The 22264-nt window shown below is 56.9% G+C and overlaps 1 protein-coding gene across 2 annotated transcripts in view; it reads right to left on the reverse strand.

Moving 5' to 3' along the window:
* CXXC5 (CXXC finger protein 5) overlaps nucleotides 1-10374 on the reverse strand; it is a 34282-nt gene extending 23908 nt beyond the window's left edge. The window contains exon 1 of one of the 2 annotated variants that reach the window (XM_060008740.1): nucleotides 9835-10374. The gene's annotated coding sequence lies outside the window, so the exon portion shown is untranslated. Of the gene's footprint in view, nucleotides 1-9669; nucleotides 9731-9834 lie in introns of those variants that run through there. The other variant, XM_060008741.1, reaches the window with a different exon arrangement.
* Between the last annotated feature and the right edge of the window lie 11890 nt (nucleotides 10375-22264).

Below are 22264 nucleotides of genomic sequence, written 5' to 3' on the forward strand. Positions count from 1 at the left end.
CCACCACACTTTCTGCCCCAGGAGCCCATTCAGCCTCCCAGGCTACTGGAGGCATCAGGGCGACTCCAAGCAGAACTTCTCAGTGCTCTGGGTCCAAACGCCCAGCTGGCTATTCAGTACTACTCGCCCAACTCTCCCACAGCGTAAGGGTGGTCTTAAAAAGAATCCCAACTGTATTGTCCTTGTGACGCTAGACTGTGGGGTAAAGCCTCCTCTCCCCATTGCACAGATGGGGCTGCTGAGGCCCCCAGGGGAGGGGGAGCTGCAGGCGGCCGTGAATCAGAGGGGGAGCTGGGAAGCCGCCCGGCCCTGCCGGCTGTCGCTGGAAGCAACAGCCTGCATTTCCTCCTCACACTGGTGCCTCGGGGAAGCGTGGGCAGCGGGCAGGCAGGCACTGCCGTGAGGACCCCTCCTGTGCCTGCAGGCCAGCCGCATCCCCTTGCTGCCTGACTGGGCCCACACAGCCCACTCCCCAAGCCGGCTTCATCTACAAAGAGGGGTAGACCAGAGGCAGGACTGGGTTTCTGTCTAAGGTATGAACTCATGTCACTTGAGGGCACCACAGGGAAGCCCCTCCCCTCAGATCCTCAATGTTCCTAGCATCAAACAAGATTGAAACATGACCATTCACGCATCCTTCCAGCAGTAAAGCCCATGGCTCTGTGATTCTAGAATCCCAACACGACAAGAATCCTGACAAGAATCCCTCAGCTCCAAGCATTCTATGATTCTAGACTCCTGTGCCTTAAAATTCTAGGCCACCAAGAATGGACGCTGCCTGGAAGAAAGGGGGCCAAGCCCACTCCTACCTGCTGCTATGTGCCCAGCTAACCAATTTCCTATCTAGCTTTGGGGGAGGCGAGTCTGGCAGGAGAGGGGCTGGGTTCTTCCATCAGGGTCAACAGGACCCGGACGTGAGGCTGCGGGGCGGGCGTGGGGGGTTATAAGCCTGGGGATACAGCTGGTCTAGTCCTGGAGGACAGGCCACCGCCTCGTGGCACACACAGCCACTGACGCTGCAGCTGTCAGGAAGCCCAGCCCGCGCCAGAGCAAAAGTGGGTGGGTAGGAGTTTGTGAGCCTGCACCCTTACCCTGTAGCTCAGAGGGAGGACGGGCGTCAGGTCAGGGCTGGTCTCCCTGCTTCTCAGGTTCCAAGCCAAGCTCCACGCTTCATCTTCCTGTCTTCACCACCCACTGCTTCCTCCTTCCCACCACAGTCCCCTCACCTCTCAGGCTCCCAGACCAGCTGGCAGCCAGCCAGGGCAAGGTTCCCAAGCCCATTTGATTGATGGAATAACTGAGGTCCAGGGAGAAGACATGACCTGCCCCAAGGGCTCAGCCTCAGCAGCCTACTGGTCTCTGGCTGCATCTCTCAGCCCTGCCCCCCAAGCTCACTTTCCAGAATCCTCTACAGGGCCAGTGGGTCTCCACAGCCAATCTGTGGATCTCTCTGATCACCAGCATAAGCACATCCCCCATTCTGGTGTCCCTTGAGAACACTCAATTCCACAGCCAATCACCTGGTCATTCATTAATTCATTCTTTCATTCACCCAACTAGCCAATCAGCCCATCTTCCCACCAGATGCCAGGCCCCTTGCCAGGAGTCTGGGGGCCTCGAGAAGGAAAGAGAGCACGGCCTGTATTCAGCAGGCATTTACAGAGTGCCTGCTGTGACCAGGCAGTGTGGACCACCACACTGGACCATAGAGACCAACCCTGGCTGTCCTCTTGGTGTTTATAGCCAGTCAAGGGCTCAGCCAGGACCCAATCCCACTCGTCAGTGGCAAGTTCTGAGGCAAGTCACAAACTGTCCAGCCTCAGTTTCCTCATTTGTATATGGGAATGCTAACAGCACCCAAATCACTGGCCTACTGTGAGCATTAAAGGAAGTGAAGGCTAGAAAGCTGCTCACACAGTGCCTGCCCACAGGAAGGGCTTAGGATGGGTTAGCCATTGTCATCACCATTGTTATGACCTATTATGATCATTACAGTAATAACTGGGGGACAGCAGTTGATTAGAGCAGCAGCTAAAGCTCTTCAAACACTTAGCTGGTGCCAGGCACTGGGGGTACAGGAAGCAATCACTGCCACATCCCATTGCAAGGCTGGCAAGGAGCGGGCTCAGTTAAATCCCATAAGCATCTGATGAATGAGGGACTCAATGACAAGAGGCATGGCCCTGCCTCCAAGGAAGGTACACTCCATCATGTGTTCATGTGTGCTGCACATGTATGTGCAAGAACTTAATCATGCATATGAACGCGTCTATGTGGGAAACCTGGGAGGTCCAGCAGGTTATGTGGGAAGCGGGGTAGCAGTGAACAGAACGCAGTTGCTGACGCCGGCTCAGGCCCCCCACCCTACCCCACCCAACCCCTGCCAGTGATCATAGCAGAGCCGAGGGGATCATGGCAAAAGCAAGGACCAGGCCCGGTAGGGAGAGGCCCGGAAAGATGCTTTGCATAGTTCTGACCACCAGATTACAGGCCTAGGCTAGGCCCCTAGGTGGAGGTGTGGAGGCTGCCAGGTGCTGTCCCACACGAATCAGGCCCCAGCGCCCGCACTTCATGCCTGTCCTGGCAGGGCACATGAGGGTTCCTGCTGGCAGACGGGGCAAGTCCGAGGAGGTCAAGGGAGGTCATGGGGAAGAGAGGGAACAGCGGGCCCAAGGGCCATGTGGGGTCTGCTGGACAGGGGAGGGTGGGTACAGGGCTCCCCCGGGGCCACCGGGCAGGCCTGGCTCTGCCCTGCTGGGGCCAGCAGCTGGAGGGAAGTAAATATAGCGCGGGGCGTCCCGGCCACATTCCTGGGAGGCCAGTACGGCCCGCCTGCCCGCTGCTCTAGGCAGAGCGCAGCAGCCAGGGCCCAGAACTGCCACTGCCCTCTTCCCAAACAAACAGAAAAATAAATAAAACCAGCTCTCATGGCCAGCACAGCTGGGGGGAGGGGGCAGGAAGGGGTGGACCCAGGAGGGGGGGCAGACAGGCGCACCAGTTGCTGCGGTTTCTGTTCTGCTGGGAAGGAGAAGGCCAACAAAAGAGGAAAATGGAGGGAAAGGGCAGGGAGATAGTCAGAGACGGGAGAGGAGGGGAGAGAATGCGCAGGAGAGATGGAGGGTGTGACAGGCAGAGGTGCCAGGGAGGCAGGTCAGGAGGGACAGGGATGATGTCAGGGCTGGTTGGGGGAAGGCAGAGGCAGCCTTGGGGTCAGTAATTCAGCAATCCAGCGACACGGATGCCCCTGGGTGGGGGGCAGCAGGCAGACAAAGGGGGCCTGTGCGCTGGGGCAGGGGGCCGGCTCCAAAGGCCATGAAATATTAAAGACCCTAGGCCAATGAGTGACAGAGGTCATAGAAATAAGGAGACTAGCAGGGAGATACAGGGACCCTGAAGCAGACCCCCTCCCAAACCCGTGTCTGTCGCCCTCCATCACCTCCTGAGCAGAGCAAGTCTCCCCCAGCTCTCCTCCTGCTGTGGCTGCTTTCTGTCTTTCCATCCAGACGGAGGACAGGCAGAGGATGGGAGGGGCCGTAGGGATTAGTGATGGCAGGGGACCTTTGCGGTTCCCTCTTCCCTCTGGCTGATCTGCACGCAGCCGGCCTTCCAGAGCTGCCAGCCACCCTAGTAAGAGGGCCAGGAGGCCTGTCAGCACAGCCGCTGCCACAGGCGCCTCCTGGGGAAGAAGGGGGTAGACATCCAGCTTCCCCTTTACAGAAAAAAAATCAGCCAAGCCACCACTTTCCACAGAGACAAGCAGGAGGGAAGGCCATGCCTCACAGCTCAGCTGAGCCAGCGAGTAAACGGGCAAGCAAGCCAGCAGGTAGCCTTCCTACCCACCCAGGTCCCATAATCAGCCTCATGACCTTGGCCAGTCCCCTTGTCCCTGAGCCTGTGTCTTCACCAGCCCCACCCCACCCAGGCTTGGTGTGAGGAAAGAAATAAGAGAACAAGTAATACTTTGAAAACCTGCAGGGGCAGCTGGGGCCAAGCAACTGCATGCAGATAATCCTGTGAGGTCAGACCCATTATCGGTCCCATTTTACAGATGGGGAAGAGAAATCCGGAGAGGCAAAGTGATGTACCCAAGGTCATACACCTGGTAATTAGCAGAATGGAGACAGAAATGCTAACCATGAGCCACGTGTTCTGTCTTCCTTTTCACTGGGGGATATGAAGTCCTCATCACCATAAAAGCCAACTTTTATTGAATGCTGACTGTGGGTTAGCCACTGGCGCTGGGCACTGCACAGCCATCCCTGTGTTAATCTGAAAAAAGCCTTGTGAGGCAGGCACCTCTTATTATCCCGTTTCAGGGATAAGGAAACTGAGGATCATAGAAAGAACACATACGGACCAAAGGTCATATATCCAGCGAGGCAGTGACATGGCCAGGATTTGGAGTCAGGTCTGACTCCTGAGTCAGTGGTCAAATACACTTGCCCAGGCAAGGTCAAGGCAGGAGGTTAGGAGGACCCAGTAGAGGGGAGCCCAGTGATCCTATTGGTGCCTGGAACAGCCAACAGGAAAAGGTCAAAAACAAGGTCACAACTGCTATGCCAGGGGTCGTCAGCAACTGCTCTGGGAACAGGAGATGGGCAGAGCCTGTGGGGACCCACAGTGAGGGCACTGCCTAGGGGCCTGGCCAAAGTGATCTGCCTGGTCTGGGTCTGCCTACCCAGAGCTCATGTACCAGATTACACAAGCCCCTTCCCCTAGCATGGGGATACTGAGGCTGGTCCAAAAAGCCCTGTCCTGTTGGCCCCCAGGGCTGCAACAAGCACCCCAGGGCCAGTGTGCCAGGAACTAATCACCCCCACCTCCAGAGCCCTCAGTGCTGGCAGAAGAGGGGGCAAGATCCCCTCCCTCCCTCCCAGGCCCTGTGAGCCCAGAGGGAGGCCAGCATCAGAGGCAGGAAATGAAGAAGAATTTGCGATCTAATTGAGCTGGCGGGGGATTAGGCGGCAGAATGCAATTACAGGGGCTGGAGCAGGGCCAGGGGCACTGACACCCCGAGATGTGGCCTGGCCCAGGTGACTGGGCCTAGCCAGTCTCTGGCCAGAGACACCCTATGGGGGGTGGGTGGGCAGGGAGGGGGAGACAGGGGGCAAAGATTGGGGCCAGACCGCTCTTCAGCACACACAGGACTACAGGGTTCCAGCTCCATGAAACACCCAGAAACAAGAAGTTTTCCTGAGAATTCTCCCCCAGGGAACAGTCCTGTGGACTCTCCCATGGGGAGCAGAAAGATAGGAACACGCGCTCTCACAGGCTCCACTCATGCATGTACACACACGTGTTCATGCTCCCAGGAAAGCCCTGCAGATCCATGTTCACTTGCAGGGGGACAGACTCCCAACCTGCAGACACACAGCAATGGTCCTTTGCTGCCAATGGCTCCACCAAAGGGGGGAAAAACACAAAACAAAACAGAAAAATAAACCCATGACCTTAAAATCCTTTTATTCCCATAATCACAGGCTGCCATCGCCGTGGATACGTGCTGTCACCCCGGCCCCAGCCTGTCTCCCTCCATGGCTTCCAAAACTCCCAGCAGGCAGGCAGATGGGGAGGCTGCCCAGTTACTGCCAGGGAGGGCAGGGGAGGGGAAAGACTGGGTGGGAGAGGTTCAACATTACATACACTCACACACTCAGGGCCTCAATCAGGGAGAGAGAGACAGAAAGAGAAAGGAACATAGACACCAGCCACCAAAGACAGACATAGACCATTGTCAGCACAGCTCAGATATGCCACTCCCAGAGTCACACACACTTTCTCAATTCAGATACACCACTCAGGGAGCGAGACACTCCGCTATTCACAAGCATATATAAAACACACAGATATACACAAATTATGAACACACCCTCTCCAAAATTCTAAGCACACAGAACTCAGAATATACACATTCCTAGATTTACAGGGACAAATCCAACTTTCAGATACAGGCTCTCAGGTTCACAAACACACAGGTATATGCGATGCATACACAAACAACTACTAGATCCATAGACACATGTCCTGATTCACAAATATACACATGCTCAGACTCCTACATCCCAAGACAGACAGACACACATTCAACACACAGAGTCACAGATAAACACGTCTTGAGTCATTAGCACACACACCACCCAGATTCCCACATCTCATACCAACAGACTAGACCCACACAGCCTCATCCAGCAGCTGACACTGCCTTTGACTTTAGGGGGCAGGTGGAATGGTTGGAGATTCCTGGGTCTTTGAGGGGGCAGTCCTTTCTTATTGCCCGCAGCCTGGGAGGTGGGCTCAGAGTTGGGGGGAATAAAGGGGGAAGTAAGAGAAAGCAAAAAAAACTTGAGTGGGATATTCTTGTTGGGCAGTAGTGCGTGAGTAACTGGGGAGGCTTTTTGTGGTCTGGTGAGTTCCAGCTATGAGCGAGAGTTTAACTATTAATACACTTAATCAAGGGCACTTCACACACACGCACACCCATACAACCACACACACAGGCTACGATGGGACCAGGTGGTGGGGGGTAAGAGAGGTAGAGCCCCAGGAAAAAAATGGGAAAGCCCCATTCAGGGCCCCAGGGGGTAGGGAAAGAGGGTGGAGTTTCTACCCTGGGCCTGCCTCCAGAGCAGGGGCAGAGTCAGTGATTCATTTCTGCACTCCCAGAAGGGTGGGGCTTGACACACAGTAGGTGCTCAAAAAATACACACTGGACCAATGAATGAATAAGTAAATTATATATAAAGAGTGGGCAATAATAATAACAACAGTAATAATAAGTGAGCCCCACCCCATCCTTGGTCAATTAAGGCATGCTTCAGAACACCGTGCTTGGGGAGCTAGTTCTGACTTCATGGTCACCCGACCAGAGGCTCTAAGAAAGTAGGCCTGGGTCTGGCTCATCAGTATCCCACCATTCCTCCACCCTATCAGGCATCCTGGAAAGTCAGCTGACTTCAGCCCAGCCTACACCCCTCCCTCCCAGAGAGACCCCCATCTCCATTCCACTCTCCCATGAATAACTAGATGAGGTCCTAAAGAAGGTGGGGTATTTAATTCCCAGAGACTTGATCCTTTATCCAGATGCAACCCTGCCCCCCACACTCCCATAAGCCTGAGCTTCACATCTGCCAAATGGGTAGAAGGTAGGCAAGAAGCTGGAAAGAGGCAGCAAGAGTTGGGGGCCGCAGTAGGAACCCATAGAACACAGGTTTGAGCTGGCCTGGGCCCTGGATGCAGAATCCTCCCCTCCCCTTCCCTTCCCCCACCCAGCCCAGCCCTGCCGGGTGGACATTCCAGGCCTCACGTGATAAAGACGAGGCCGCTGGCCCACGGGTAAGTCAACAGGCTCTGTCGGGGGAGAGATAGGAGGCCCTGGCCAGGGTCACCTGCTGAGCCGGGAAAACAGCCGGGCCCAAATACACACATAAATAAGGCGCCAACGGACAGCCAGTCAGCCAAGGGTCTGTCTTCTGCAGAGGAACCTCTGCCCCCACCTTGGAAAGGGAGGTGGCATGGGAAAGGGAGGTGCAAAGCTAGCTCTTGCTTCCCTGGGAGAGCCCCCAGGTCCTGCCAGGATTGGAGGTGGGCATGTGGGAGCGGTGGGCTTCTACCGAGACCCCCAGGGCTGACTGAAAACTCAGAGGCCAACCTCCCTCAGCTGTTCCCACCCCTTCCCAGGGCAAAAATCACCCCCTCTCCCTCCTCCCCAAGGAGAGAGGACAATTTCCGTTCTGGGAAGGGGGTGACAGCTGCAGAGCGGGCCACTACCCGCTCACCCCGCCCCAAGCTCTTGCTTGAGTCTCATCCAGAGAAACTGCTAAATCAACACTACGCAGTAGTAGGTAGCGCTGGCCTCAGTCTCCCCGCATCGCTCTCAAAAAGGGGTTTGGGAGGAGGCTTCGGGTTCCTGGGTTTCCTAAGACGGTTGGCACCTAGGGTACGAGGGTCTTTCGGGAGGGGGATCAGGGCAAGCTTAGGCCAGCACGCCCCCTAAAAACATCTAATTTAAATGCTCTCAGTTACATGGACAGCCATCCCCCGGCCCCCCCGCCTCCCGCCCCCGCGGGCCGGGGCAGCTGAGGTGGCGCCGGGCGTTCAAATAGCGCTCCAAACAAGTCCGCAGCGACCGCGCACGCAGCCCCCGCCAGGCGGCCCCAGCGGAAAACTTGAAAGGGACTCTGTTTGCCGGCCGCCCTGGGGCGGCTCCGGCGGGGGCGAGGGCCGAACCAACGTACACGCCCCCTCCTCAGCGCTTCCTGCGCAAACGCGGAGAGGCGGGGGGGCCGGGCCCACCACAAAACCTAGGACTCCGAACAGCGCCCGCGGCGCAGGCTAAGGCGGAGGTCAAGAGGCTGGCTCGCCAGAACCCCCCCCTCAGCCCCTTCTATCCGAAGACGCGACTCTCAGACCACCCAGGGTCCAGGGGGCAAAGTAGGGCGCGGCTGCCAACCCTTCAGACCCCCGTCGCAGGATACAAGAGGAGGGAGCAAGTCTTCCCGGATGAGTGCCTACAGAACCCCCCAAATCTGCAAGGTTCCTCCTTGCAGCCCGTGTCACCAGCCCAACTCCGCGCACCCCTTCCGATTCCTGAAGGGGGGGGAGACCAAAAAGCGATCTTGCTCCCTCATTGGGTGCTTCAGCTCTTCTGACAGGTCCCGGAGGCGGCCCCCCATTTAAAAACTGGGGTCACTCACTTTCTGTTGATCCTACAAATAAACAAAGCCAGGCGCACCCCGCGCTCCCCGCCGGAAAGCAGCCCATTACGGGCGAGGACAACTTCCCCCAGCAAGAAAATTAACACATTCTTCTCGCGGCGGTTCGGCCCCCCGCTCGGGGGAAGAAGAGAGGAGGGGGCTCGGGGCCAAACTTCACGGGTAAATTTGGGGCCAGAGCAACGAAGCAGGCGCCTGGGACACCCGCCTCCCACAGCTCCGCAGCTAGAGGAACACCCCCATTCTCCCTCCCTGGCTTTGCATGCTGCTTGGCCACGCGGGGCTCAGGAGACAGCCTGAAAGACTCCCTAAGGCTAGGGAGGAAGGGAGAAAGAGGCCGCGGAGAGCAGTGGTGGTCGGGGGTGATACTTTGACGGAAAAAAAAAAAAAAGGTCAAACTTGGTCAGCCCGCCAGGCACCCCGCGGGCAGCGGGGGCGAGGAGCCTCAGGGGAAATGTAGAAGTGGCCACCGCCCCCTCCAAGTGGAGGGGGAGACTCAGCCACGCGTCGTCCTGGGCGTTAGAGCAGTAATGCCCCCAAAACACAGGGCTGCGAATGGGGTCTGTTGGGGGGAGTGCGCGCCGGAGATCTCCAATCAGCCGCCCCCGCAGGCGGAGCGCCCGCCCAACACCGAGAGGTGAGGACACGGGCTCCCGCCGCCCCTGTGCCCTCAAGCGCGAGTACTTGGGGAGGGGACCGTACCCCTCAGGGAGAGCCCCGACCCCAATCCATGGCGCCCAAGCCGCCGTCCCCGACCCTAAAACCCCTCTTTTTGTCTGAACTCAGTGATCTGCGACCGAGCTGACTGCGGCTTGGGGAGGCTTGAGTATAGAAGAGGCCATCGAGCAATCACCGGAGCTAGGGATCCCAGCCTCCGGGGCTCCGAGGCTCAGACTACGGGCGCCCCCCGCCACACCCAAACACGGACCCCTCTTTTCCCGTCCCTGGCTCTCCGCACCTGAACTTCGGGGGAGCCCGCGCCGCCAAACTTTCCGCAGACTTGCAGCGAACTCCGGCCCCGGCCGCGCACCGGGCCCCGGGGGAGGAGAGGGAGGTAGGCGGGGAAGGGGAGGGGGCCGGCCTCCGGGGGGGGGTCGGGGGAGGGCCGTGGCCCGACACCTACCGGCTCTCAGAGTCGTCCAAGCCGCCACTGCCGCCGCCGCCGCGAGGCCGAGGGGGAGGGGAGGGGCGGGGAGCTGCGCTCCGCTCTGGGCACCGCCGCCGCGGTGCGCTCCGCTCCAGCCGCGCCGCCCGCCGTGCCCGGGTCCGGAGCCGGAGTCACGCCGCCGCGGCTGGTCGGAGGCGGGGAGGGGGGGGAGCCTGCAGCACCTGCCCCTCCTCCCCCTCCCCGCGGCCCAAATTAAAAAACAACAAAAAGCAACTAATCACCCCCAAGCGTAGCGCTGAGCGGCTGGCGGAGGGCGCAGCGTGAGGCGCCCGGACTCAGCAGGCAACGCGCATGGCTGGGCGCTGGGCTGGGCAGGGCAGGGACGCGGGGCCCGGCTTCGGGGAACAAGGTTCGGCCGCTCTTCTCTCTCGGCTCGGGCGCCTGCTCTCGCCGCCGCCACCGCCTCTGCTGCCGCCTCTACATCCCCGCTCAGGCTCCGCCGCCTCTGCCACTGCCGCCGCCGCCGCGCGCCCGCCCGGGCAGGAGCTCTGAACGCTGCCCGGGGGCTGCCGGCAAAACCCGGACCGGACTCAACGCTCCCTCCTCCTTCCTTCCCCCCCCCCCCCCCCCCGCCAACCTCGGCTCCCCTCCCTCCTCCCTCCGCCTCCCTCCCGACGCAGCTCTGGCCACTTGGACGCCGCAGGCTCTGAGGCCGGAGCCGCAGCCACTGCGCCTCAAGCTCCCCGCGCTCTGACGAGGTCGGCCCAGGCTGAGCTCCCCAGCGCGCCCCGTCTTCACCTCTTTTTCTGCAACTTTACAAAAAATAAGAGGACCTCTCCCGTTCTGTGAGGAGTGCATGGGCTTGGAGACGCACCTTATGGGGAAATCCGCCATCTCTCTGATCCCTCTCTCCAGCCGGCCGCGAAGCTACAAGGACCAGTAGGAAGGGTTTGGCCGCGCCCCTCAGCTCAGGTGCGCGTAGGGCCGAGAACTCATAGCCGAGCACTCTTGGAGCTAGACGCGTGTTCAAAGATTGCACCCTTCCCAGAGTGCATTCCCGTACTCGGTGGGCTCTAGTTACCCGGGAGAAAGGGGGTGGAGGTTCCTGTCCCCATTACACAGATGAGGAAACTGATCCAAGAAAGGACATTTTGTTACCTACGCTGGCCCCAACGGAAACCCTGAGTCCTGGAGCTAAAGCGACTACATTGTGGTGCCCTGAGACCGTGGCCTGTGAACTCTGAGCCCGAAACAGTGCCTAGCACAGAGAAACGCTCAATAGACACTGGTTGAAAGAGAGAACAAAAGCCCAGCGGGTACAGATTTGGGCCCGCATAGCCTCGCCGTCATTCAGTGCCCCCTCCATCTGCCCAGCTTGGGCTAATCCTAAAGCTGCAGATGTCGTCTTCTCACCACTTCAGGGACCCACAGAGCGAGCCCCAGGCTCACTCGTATAATCCCAAAGTGGAAAGTTTCTTCAATTCTGTGGAATTCATGGGGGTGGATTTGTGCTGCCTCCGCGAGACAGAGAAAACACAGCCCCCAGACCAGAGACCCTAACAGGAAAGGGGCAGGACGGTTTGCGAAGTCTGCCTAGGGTTAAACATTACAGCCTGAGAACGATTGGGACCCAGATAACAGGGAGTTAACTGCGGCGACCTGGTGCCTCCAGCCACTGGAGCAGTCTCAGTGGAAGAAGCAAAACTAGCTCCCACCTCGCTGTTTCTTCCTCTGTGCCGTCTGCCTCGGTGTTGGAGGGCCTGGGGCCTAGGTCTCATGGGAGCAGCCGCTGGTGCCCACCCTCCAAGCCTTCTAAATTTGGCTTTGGGACTTTGACCCTGCCAGGGGATAGGGGTGTGAGGGAGGTGTCAGAGGGCAGAGTTCATCTGGAATGTGTTGTCTCTCTACCTGTCCTGACCTCCCAGGCCACAGGGAATGACCCTCTCTTGAACACCCCCTCCCTTCCACAAAAGCTGAGAAGTGTCCTCCTTTAACTGTGTGTCAACGAATGGCTCCCTAGCCTGTCCAGCAAGCTTCCTCAAAGCCACACCAAACGTACCATGTGAGTAAAGCAAGGTACTTGCTCTGAGAACACAGTTTTAAGACAAACGAACACCTCCAGATTATCCCCCCTAAACTGCTTAAAGATAGACATTCTGGGCCCCACCCTGACTGTCAGGTACAGTATGGTGTTAGGCACTGACCATACAAGGCGAAAAGAAGCAGGGTCCCAGGCCTAGATGCTCAAGGATCTGCAAACACTTAGCCCACCACTGTCTACCTTTTCTGGGGAAGCTGAGGCCCAAACTGTGAGGTGGGACCTGTTGCCCAGGAGTCAGCAGCAGGCCTCAGAGGATTAGGACCCAAGAAATGAAACTCAGTCCTCAGGGCTTCTGAAGCCTAGGGTGAGTGCAGAATCAGGCCCTGCATACCTGAAAAAAGCTTCATGCTGAAATCCATGGGGGGTGGGGGTGATAGTAGCTCCACCTTAGGGAATTACTATTAATTACCCACTTTTTTCCCCAAGACCTCTGTCCCCTCCCCATCTCAGGAGGGCAAAGCCCAGGGGGCTGCAGGCTGCAATGGAGATGAGTCAGGTGATACCAATGGTGACTTTCTCAGGGAACGGGTGTTGGTATATGCCTGGCCTAGTTTAGAGAGTGGATCTTGGAGTCTTCCCCTTTTCCTGGAAATTAAGAAGTGGAGGGAGACCCAGATCCTCACTTATCCACCCCAGGTAGGAACCAGAGAGGAGAGTGGCAGAACTGTCCACATGGAAAATGCAACATGAACAGGAAATGCCACGTGCAAACCATCCACATAGAACTCTCTACCATAACAAGTAAGACAAGGGGGAGACACCCAGGAAGGATTGGGCGGGAGGTCTCTGGCCTTGGGAGAGACTATCCCCACCCCAGGCCCCTTCCACAAGAAGAAGTAAAGGGATCCTGGTTCACAGTCCCTCCAAAAAGGAGTATTGGAGTTTCATATTGCTATTCAATCAATCAGCTTAGAGTCAGGAAGCAAATTCCATAAGTCTCCAGTACCTGTCGGGGAGAGAAGGGCCCTGCACCCACCTACCCTGTCTTCCGGGTAGGAATGTGTCAGTCCAGTACCCTGGATCCTGCTCTCCTGGTCCTGGTTATAATATCCATAGCTGGCATTTACAAAGCCCTTACCCTGAGCAGGGCATTAAGCTAAATAGTTAAGGTAACTTATCTCATTTAATCTTTACATCAGCCCCAGTAGTAGTATTGTCCCCATTTTTCAGATGAGGAAACTGACATGAGACTGGCACCAAAGTTGTTTTCCTAACTTCAGAGATTTGCTGTCCTAGTGAGGCTTCTCACACACAGATCTGCCTGGGGTTCACCTGTTCCTCATCCTGTAGTGACTAATCAGAGCCCATAGGGCTCAGCTCAAGCCCCTTCCCCAACTTGGCCTGGCTTCCCTAACTGGTCTGTTCTTCCCTGCAATCCCTAAGCCCTGCTGACCAACACCACTCAACACTGGTGGTTCCCTCAGACACCCCAAAACTTCCCTTCAAGTATCTGTGGCTTTGCATGCACTGTTCCCTCTGCCCAGAAGGGCCTTAATCAAGCTCACCTCCTGAAGTCCTCACTGAAGCCCAAGAGCATGTATCACTCCACTGGGAACCTTCTTTGACTTCTACTCCCCACCTCAGTTTGGCTTATATCTACAGAGCCAGCACTAGCCTTTGTGCAAATTAGAAAAAGCTACCACTTTTTGGCAGATATAGGTACCCCCATGTGGCAGCAGGTCATACACTGTCTTCCAGTCTTCCTAGACCCCTTGGCCAGGTGTCTTTTTTGCAGTGCATGCACTGAACAATTGTACTCTGTGGCCTGGCTTTGGGGGCCCTCATCTGTCCCCTCCTATGGCCACAGTGACCACACTGCACAGAAATAGCTTTTATTTGCTCATTGTCTCCCTGTCCCCTCACTACTACCACCCACGAAAATTTGTTGAGGGTAAGGCAGAGTCTCCTACCTGCTCTGGGCCTGAAGCCTGGCACTAAGTACGTACCAGTAGTAAGGATTGTAGCCAACAGTTTTCTGAGCACTTACTATGTGTCTGGCACCACACTAATTGCTTTCTGTGAATATGCTTATTTAATCCTGGTATTCAAGACAACTGCTTAATGTTACAAAGTAGCAAAACCAAGATTTAAACCCATGCCTTGTGTGGGGGATCTACCTTTTCCATGACTACCATCTATCAGCTAATGTCAGTCATTGATTAAACATCCAGTGACTGGGAACGGCTGCATGGAGAGGAGTGTGGGAGTTAGTCTCCAATAAAGATGGCCAACCCAGAGCTTGGCCTATGCCTCTCCTGAGGCCCCAGTTCCCGCATCTGTATCACAGAAAATGAGAGCCAGGGCATTTGGAGCCCTGCCTCAGGGCAGGGTGCAGGATAATGCTCAGTGGGGTCACACTGGACTGTGACCTTGGCCAAAATTCCAGAGCAGGGCTGGGGGTGCAAACATGGGCAGGGGAAGAGGGAAGCTTGACTGCCTAGACATGGGCCCATGCCTCTGGGGTCTAAGCCCTCACATACCACTGGCCCTTCGGCCCCACCCCTGCCCCCATGACCTCCGAAGGGACAAGAGAACCGTGAAACTAGAAGGAAATTTCAGAAAAGCTAGATCTGTTTCTTAGGAGGCCAAGGTCCAGCCATCCCTAAGAAGTCAGTTTGGTGGCCCAGCCTGGCCCTGAGCTGTGTAAACAGTGGGGAAGGGAGGCGGGCAGAAGGGGGACTCCAGTCCCAGAATAAAATGACTCTGGGGTGAGGCTGGGAGGGAGCAGAGACCAGGCCAACACATACACTCACACTTTGTATTTCCGCTTGCACCCCAGCACACAGCTACACATGTGCTAGACCACCAGAAGTAGCCCCATGCTCTGCCAGGCCCAGGGAACTCAGCCCTTATGTGGTAAGGGAAGGGGAGTGGGGACAGTTGGGGGCGTCATGCCCCTGACAGTAACTCTTTTTTTCTTAAGATCTTCCTTCTTTCCTCCCTCTCTCCCTCCCTCCCTCCCTCCCTCTCTCCCTGGCTGTGTTGGGTCTTCATTGCTGCACTCAGGCTTTGGGCTTTCTGTTGCAGGGAGCGGGGGCTACTCTTCGTTGCGGCGCGCGGGCTTCTCATTGCAGTGGCTTCTCTTGTTGCAGAGCACGGGCTCTAGGCACGCAGGCTCAGTAGTTGTGATGCACGTACTTAGTCGCTCCGTGGCACGTGGGATCTTCCAGGACCAGGTATCAAACCCATGTCCCCTGCGTTGGCAGGCGGATTCTTAACCACTGCGCCACCAGGAAGTCCCCTGACAGTAACTCTTGACTTCACTAGGCACAGTCATGGTTCAACTGTCTCTCCAACAGGAAGTGGGACTGTGTGCTCCCAGAGGCCAAAGCTGTGGCTCCATGGCCTCAGGGTCAAGAAGAGGGAGGGGCCGCAAGGTAACAGAAAGGGGCCTTGGGGGAGGGGAGGACACAGCGTCCCAAACCTGGAGGCCACAGACCAGGCCCAAAGAGGGGGGGCCGGTGGTGGTGTGCCCTGGGCATCCAGAAGCCTGGCCAGAAAGTGCTCTACCCAAGACATGCAGGCTAGGGTGGGGTGATATGGAGAAAAGTTGCTGGAGGTGGAGAGGTGGGGCTAGGCCTCCCCTCACAGATGTGACTCCAGAAGGCAAAGCAGGGTCTTAAATGTCCCTCACACTGAGACTTTGGAAAACAGGACCCAGCCTCCCTCCTCAGACCACACCCTACCTACCAACCCCTACTTTGCCTTCCTCTTCCAGAGAATGGGGTACTCAGGCAGTTGCCTGGGGGTAGGCCCAGGATGAACTGCTCTTTGAACTGGCGGGACTGGTTCTGTGTCTAGCCACCTGGGCAGTCACGAGTTGCTTGCCTTGCTGGGCCTGTGAGGAGGGAGGCCTCAGGAAGGGGCCCCTCGTAAATCGTTAACTCCCAGAGCAGCCTCTGCTGCCGGGTCCCCTCAGCCCCACCCCCAGTTTCGACTCTGACACTTAGAGAGCCCACCAGCCCCCCCGGAGGCCAGAGTCAGAGGTTAGAGGTCAGAGCCAGAGGTCGCAGCACCTGGACAAATCCCTCCCCCGACTATCTGGAGGGAGGTGTGGGGGGGAGATGGGGACGGTGTCTTTGGGGAAGGCCCTTCTCTCTTAAGTTCAGAGCTTCTCACCCTAGTTTGCCCTCCAGCCTTCCTACTGTAGCCCTGACCTTTGCCTCTTAGGAGAGAGTCAGGAGCTCTTGGTGGGCCTCCTGGGGCAGCCCCTGGGCAAGTCCCAACCCCACCAGACCCTTATCCTCAGAGAGATAACTATGCCAGTCCCACCCACTTCACCCTCAAGGGGTATCACCAGGACTAGATAATGAATGGGTTGAGGAAAAGAATTAGATACTGTTCAGAATTGGGATAGGACCCTCAGCATTGTTCCAACCCTGCTTCCTGGTGCTGGGGTCCCCCAAGGGAAATAATAAAGGCTGCCTTTCTGAAGATATTGTGCTAAACGCTTTACCTCCTTGGTAATCTGTTTAGCAATCACATTCTCATTTTGCAAATAAGGAAACTGAGGCTCTGAGAGGAGAGGTGACTTACCTAGGCTGTGGCAGCTGTACAGGAGCAGGGCCAGGATTTGAACCCGTTGTGTGCTCTCAAGCTGAACCCTTGAAGGGTTCTCTGTCTCCTTCTTAAATTCCTAAACTACAGGTGAGGAGACACCCTAAAGCCAGAATGGGCGGAACAATCCCCCCAGTGTAACACTGGTTGTAGCGGGGCTGATATGAGGCAGGTAGGGGAGGGTATGTGGGCAGGAGACTGCCAATGCCCCCAACCTCTCTGTAAGCCCCTCCTCCAGGGCAGCTCCCCCTCAGGTCACGCAGCCCCAGGTGCTACCACAGAGGAGGCTTGGCTGCTGCTCCCCCCACACCTCAGGAAGAACTCCCCTGACCCAGACAGGCTAAGGAGGGAGGACTGATGGTGCTACCACCCTTTTCGCTAGGGAGGCATCTCAGAAGCCGAGGAGACAGAGATCAAAAAAAAAAAAAATCAACTTTTAATCGAGATTGCAGATTCAGAAAAGATTCATAAATGAAATGATTCCCCGAGGAAATATAAAAAGTTACTTACGGCACAGCTAAATTGAGCATGCTTCAATCAGGGGCTGTTGAGAAATCATTAAGATATACAAGACGCTTTTTTAGATATATGTGGGCTCCGTCAGGAGAGATGGCCATTGCTCCAGTTAGAGAGAGATCTGGCCTTGAGCTGGCTTGGCCTGCTGGGTCACCTCCTTGGACTCATGGCTGGGGAAGGAGGGCAAAGTGGGGAGAAACCCTACCTGCCAGGCCTCAAGGGCCACTGCCCAGAGGTTGTTACTGCCCCTAGGGGCCCAGAGACTCTCTGGCAAGGGAGAGTGGAGCAGAAGGGATTATGGTTAGAACTTTTTATTGATTGAAGTAGCTTTTTCCCACTTTCTATCAGCAAAATGGGACGTGGCAGAGCTAGAGCTACTTCCCTCAAAAAACTAAAGAGGGGACCCCCCCCACCCCCATATCCCCTCGCCCCTTGCCCTATTGCTTGGGTCAGCCTGAGGAAGTGATCACTACTTGGACAGAGAAAGACCAGAATGTGCTCTCAGATCTATGTCTGAGGGCTTTGCCTTGGGGGAGGGGCAGGCCAGGGAACACTGGGGTAGTGGACTACCCTGGGGAATTTTCAAGGATGATCACTAGCTTTTGAGAAGACATTCTCCCCTCTCCACTGTAGCCATAATCCATTTCTTCACTGGAAGGCTTATTTGAGGTCTAACCCTCCTCTCTTGCAGCCTGTGGGGGTCTTTCTGCCTCTTCCTTTCCCAATGCCTAGGACTTTCAGGATTGAGGCTAGGACATCAGTGGAGGGTCTCTGCTGAATACTTATCACCTTCCCCCTTCTGTGCACTCCTGGGGACCAAAACTCCTGGGCTTTAGACAAGGTCAAGGCCTTACTCATCTCCATGCTCTGTCAAGTACCTGGTCCTCAGTTGGTGTCAAATATTTACTGAAGAGGAGGGAGGGCATCAGGATGCAGCTGGGGCAATCTGTCCCGTGGGGGTGGGTGTGGAGGAGAAAGGAGACAGGCAAGAGCCTGCTCAGGGGACTGTAAGTGGCAGTGCCTGGACCCCCTTTCTTAGGCCCATCTGCCTGGGTAGCCCCCTCCTCCATTAAATCATCAAGGGTGGCAAGAAACCCGAGCTGGATGGTCGTGGCCACACTGCCTTGTGGGTGACCCGAACCCGATCCTGGCCAGGCCGAGGCGCTATTTTAAACTCCAGCTCCAAGCTGCTGCCTCATACCGCTTGGCCCATCTCTGGTTACAAAGCCACTGCCCACCTCCCCGCCACTTCCTCCTCCCCACCCTAGGACCCCCTAGGCTGGTGCTGGGTTCAATGTGTCTTGGGGAAACCCTGATCTCTGTAGGCCCTGGTCTGTCAACTGGCACCAGTGCTCTTCTCCATCCCCTAGCTGAGCCCAGTTAGGCACCCTCATCCCTCTACCCACACAAGGACCTGACCTTTATTTTGACTGAAAATTCCCCCATGGGGTTCTCTTCCCCAGGAATAAGGGCACACCCTGGCCAGAGAACCACACAGCCCAGGAGAGGGCAGATGCTACAGGAAGAAAGGAAGTAGGTTAGACTTAAGTAGGGACTTCCCAGCAGTGACACTATGCTCTAGAAAACTTTCCCTTACCTCAATGCCTGCCTGCCTGCTTGAGCAGGAAGAGGGAGATGACTCCAGAGGGAGCTCCCTCCCCCAGTCCTCAGGCTCAAGGGCTTCTGGGTGGGGGGGGACTCAGGTAGCACTTAGCCACCCACAGTGTCTTCTTTCCTCCCCTTCCTCAAGGGGAGAGCTCGGCATTCAGGTGGCCCAGCTGTCAGCTGGCTGGGCCCGCTGGACTTGTGTCCACAATCCTGCTCCAGGCAGTAGCCCCCACTGGCTCTCAGTCCTGCCAGACCTACTCCCAACCCAACACTGGCCTAGAGGGAGGCAGCAGAGACATTGCCAGGGCACCAAGGGAAGGCAGGAGGCTGATCATCCATGTTGGCTCCCCTCATCTCAAGCTGGCTGGACAGAAGGTCGCACAGGCAGCCTGAGTACCCCCATGAACGCCCCCGCTCCCCCGCCCCCATGCTATGTAGTCTCAGCAGTAAGGTGTTGGCACCAAGCCTGGTGCAGCTGAGCAGTGACGCCAAATGCTCTGCCATCTCAGGCAAGCATGGTTCCCTCCAACCTAGCAGGGGCCATGGGGAGGGGGGAGAGTGTCTCCCACCCTCCTGGGCCTGAGACAGCTGGGGACAGAGCCTTTTTGGAAACCTCCCTTTCCACTACTGAAGAGGATATATGGCATCCCCATGGGGTCCTAGCCACCCCTTCCAACCCAGGGGGCTGGTCCTGAGGTTAGACCAGTGATTCTCAACTAGAGCTGATTTTGCCTCCCAGGGGGCATTCGGCAATATCTGGAGACGTTTTTGGTTGTCACAACTGCTGCTAAGCATCTTACAATGCACAGGACAAAGAATTAAATGGCCCAAAATGTCAATAGTGCTGAGGTTGAGAAACCCTTGGAAGAAGTCCTTGACTAATCTGGGAGCCTGGTAGGAGATAGGAGGTATTCTCCACACAACACTCACGGGGGCCGAGGCTCATCATTTCCCACCCCCAACAGGCAGAGAAGGCCCTCCTGCCATTCTGGCTTCAAAGGCCCCTTATAGCCTGAGGAATGTGGTAAGCTGCCTGCCTGCCCACCCACCCACCAGCCTCTGGGCTTGTTAGAAAAAGTGCCCATGGGGGGATGGGGACGGCAACACTTCACCTGCCCATGATGGGAATTCAGACATATCCTACCTACCAAGCGAGCCCTACAGAGCCCTCCCCTCAAGAGGATCTGTGGAAAAGTATAGGGGTTGCCCTGCCCCACCAGACCCATCCCCAGAGGGTTGGCCCAGCATGGGGCTGGCTGGAAGCTCTGGCCTCCTCCTCATCTCTCTGCCTCCTCCCATTTCTATTTAGGAGGCAGCCATGGTGGCTCGGCTCTTGTCTCTGGTTTCCTAGGGAGCTCTGCTGAAGCAGCCCAGCCTCCATGGGTCCATCTGTCAGGGAGGCTGTTCCGCCCCATCGATTGCTGTTCCCAGGGGGCTGTGCTGCTCGAGGGACCCAATGTGGCGGCCAGATAGGAGGGAACTACACCGATAAGAGGGGGGTGGGGGCAGCTTGGCAGCAGGCAGAGCTGAGGGGAGCTGACACTTTAGGGAGAAGAAACAAAGCTAGACAGGCATGAGAAATGCAGAGGGCCGGGGCACCAAGGCAGGAGGCTGGCTGGAATGACCTCTGAAGCCAGCTGGCACTCTCAGGACTCAGTTTTGCTCCTGGACACACCAAATTCCCACTTGCAAAGACAATAATAATAATTGCTAATACATGTTGAGCAGGAACAGTATGTCCAGCACTGGATTGGGGGCTTTGCACACCTCTGCTTTCATCTGAGGCTCACACTCATCCAAAGCAGGTGCTGTTATATTCCTCCACAAGGGAGGAAGAGAACCAGAGAGGTTACAGCACTTGTCAGCAGGCACACAGAGGAGCTGGGACTAGAATTGGAGGCGGGTCAGCCTGGGCAGCAGCTATGCCCCAGTCCCAGACAATGCCAGGCCTAGGGGGAGGAGGCGCGTCTCGCCAGGCAAGAGGCCCTGCCCGCCCTCCCCATGGAGCCGCCTCCTCCCCTGGGCTCTGTGACATCTGCCCCGCTTCCCGGCCCCAGACAGCTGCCCGAAGCCACGTCAGCACTTCCACCGGGGAGCCTGGAAACTGGCTCTGGCCCCTGGGCAAAGGGGGACCAGGAAGGCTGAGTCCCCGACATGGTGGCCTTGAGAGGCTGTGATCCACTCAGCCCAGCAGGTGGTGGGTCAGCATGACCTTGGGTTGGGCTTTTCTGAGCCTCAGTTTCCCCGGTTCAGATGGGGGGGTTGCTTTGGGAAGGGTTCAGAGGAGAATGCAGCTGCGTCTTGGGTGGACAGGAGCAAACATTCCCTTGCAGCCAGAGTTCTGGGGGCACCCCAGGGAGCCTGCGACCCCCACTGTCCACTCGGGGCCAGGTGGTCATTTGGCGAGGCTCATATGGGTGAGGAGGAGGGTGGGGAGGTGTCTATGCCCGGCTCAAGCCCGAGCACTGGCTGGCTGGGGCCAGAGATAACCGGCGCCTCCCGGAAAATCATTAGCATCTGTTTGGGCCACGGCAAAGCTGGCCCGCAGGCGCCTCCGCCCCGCCGGAAACAGCCCCCCACGCCCCCACCCGAGCGCACAGGCGCACCGACCATGCCCCCACCCGCCCCGGGGCCAGCTCAAACTAGTGGAGCGACAAGCATCCACCCACCCAGGGAGGAAGGTCTGGGTGCAGGGCCGCAGGCCGGGCAGGCGGGGATCTGGCCTCTCCGTCGGGCGTCCTGGCGTGGGCGGTCCGGTCCGCGCTCTGGGCGATCCAGGCCGGCTCTTAGTGGCGCCCGCGCTGGCGGCAGCCCAGGGAGTGTGTGGAAATGACACCGCCAGGGCGGCGGAGATCCCCCCTCCTGACATTGGCTGGAAAGTGGAGCAGCTCGTCAGGGACAATCAATGGCGATCGATCGCTGCACGGCGCGGGCGGGCGGCGCGGGGGAGGGGCAGTGGTGCTGGCATACGCGGCTGAGGTCAGACAACACACAGACCCGAAAAGGGGCACAGCGGCACATGGGGTGACACGGACACACAATCTGTACAGGGATGGGCCACTATGGGCCACTGCCCCCACCATGGAAGCACACTCACCTCACGGAGTTACAACATACTACAACAGTCTCTGACACAAGTTAGGACAGGAGGGTCAAGGGGTCAAACAAATGGTTCCCCCGGACACACACAATAGGGTCACAGACACATAACAATGCAGCCAGTCACGCTGTCACACAACCAGTTCACACCACCACAACCGATGACCCTACACTAGACACCCACATCACCAAAATACAAAATAAGTCATACATTCTACTAGCTGGTCTCAACTACAGGACAGAAGGGAGTTACATACTCTGGCTGCACAACAAAGCAAAAAAGTCACACAGCCAAATTATACACCATCACCATCACCTCAAAAAACATTGTCAAATTGGGTCTTAAACTATGGAACAACACAGTGGAGCCCCATATTGGCAACACAAAACAGGACAGAGAGTCCAAGTATACAACAGAACCCCACACTGCCACAAGTTGCACTTCAGCAAGTAAGACAGAGGTGCAGCTGTATCACATCTGCCAACGAGAATATAACATGGCACAATAAACATTGTGGCACAGGCAAACCAGCATTAACTCTCAGGGTTCTGACGGAACCAAAT

Source organism: Delphinus delphis, chromosome 3, assembly GCF_949987515.2.
Source record: "Delphinus delphis chromosome 3, mDelDel1.2, whole genome shotgun sequence".
In the NCBI taxonomy this organism is placed as follows: Eukaryota; Metazoa; Chordata; class Mammalia; order Artiodactyla; family Delphinidae; genus Delphinus; species Delphinus delphis.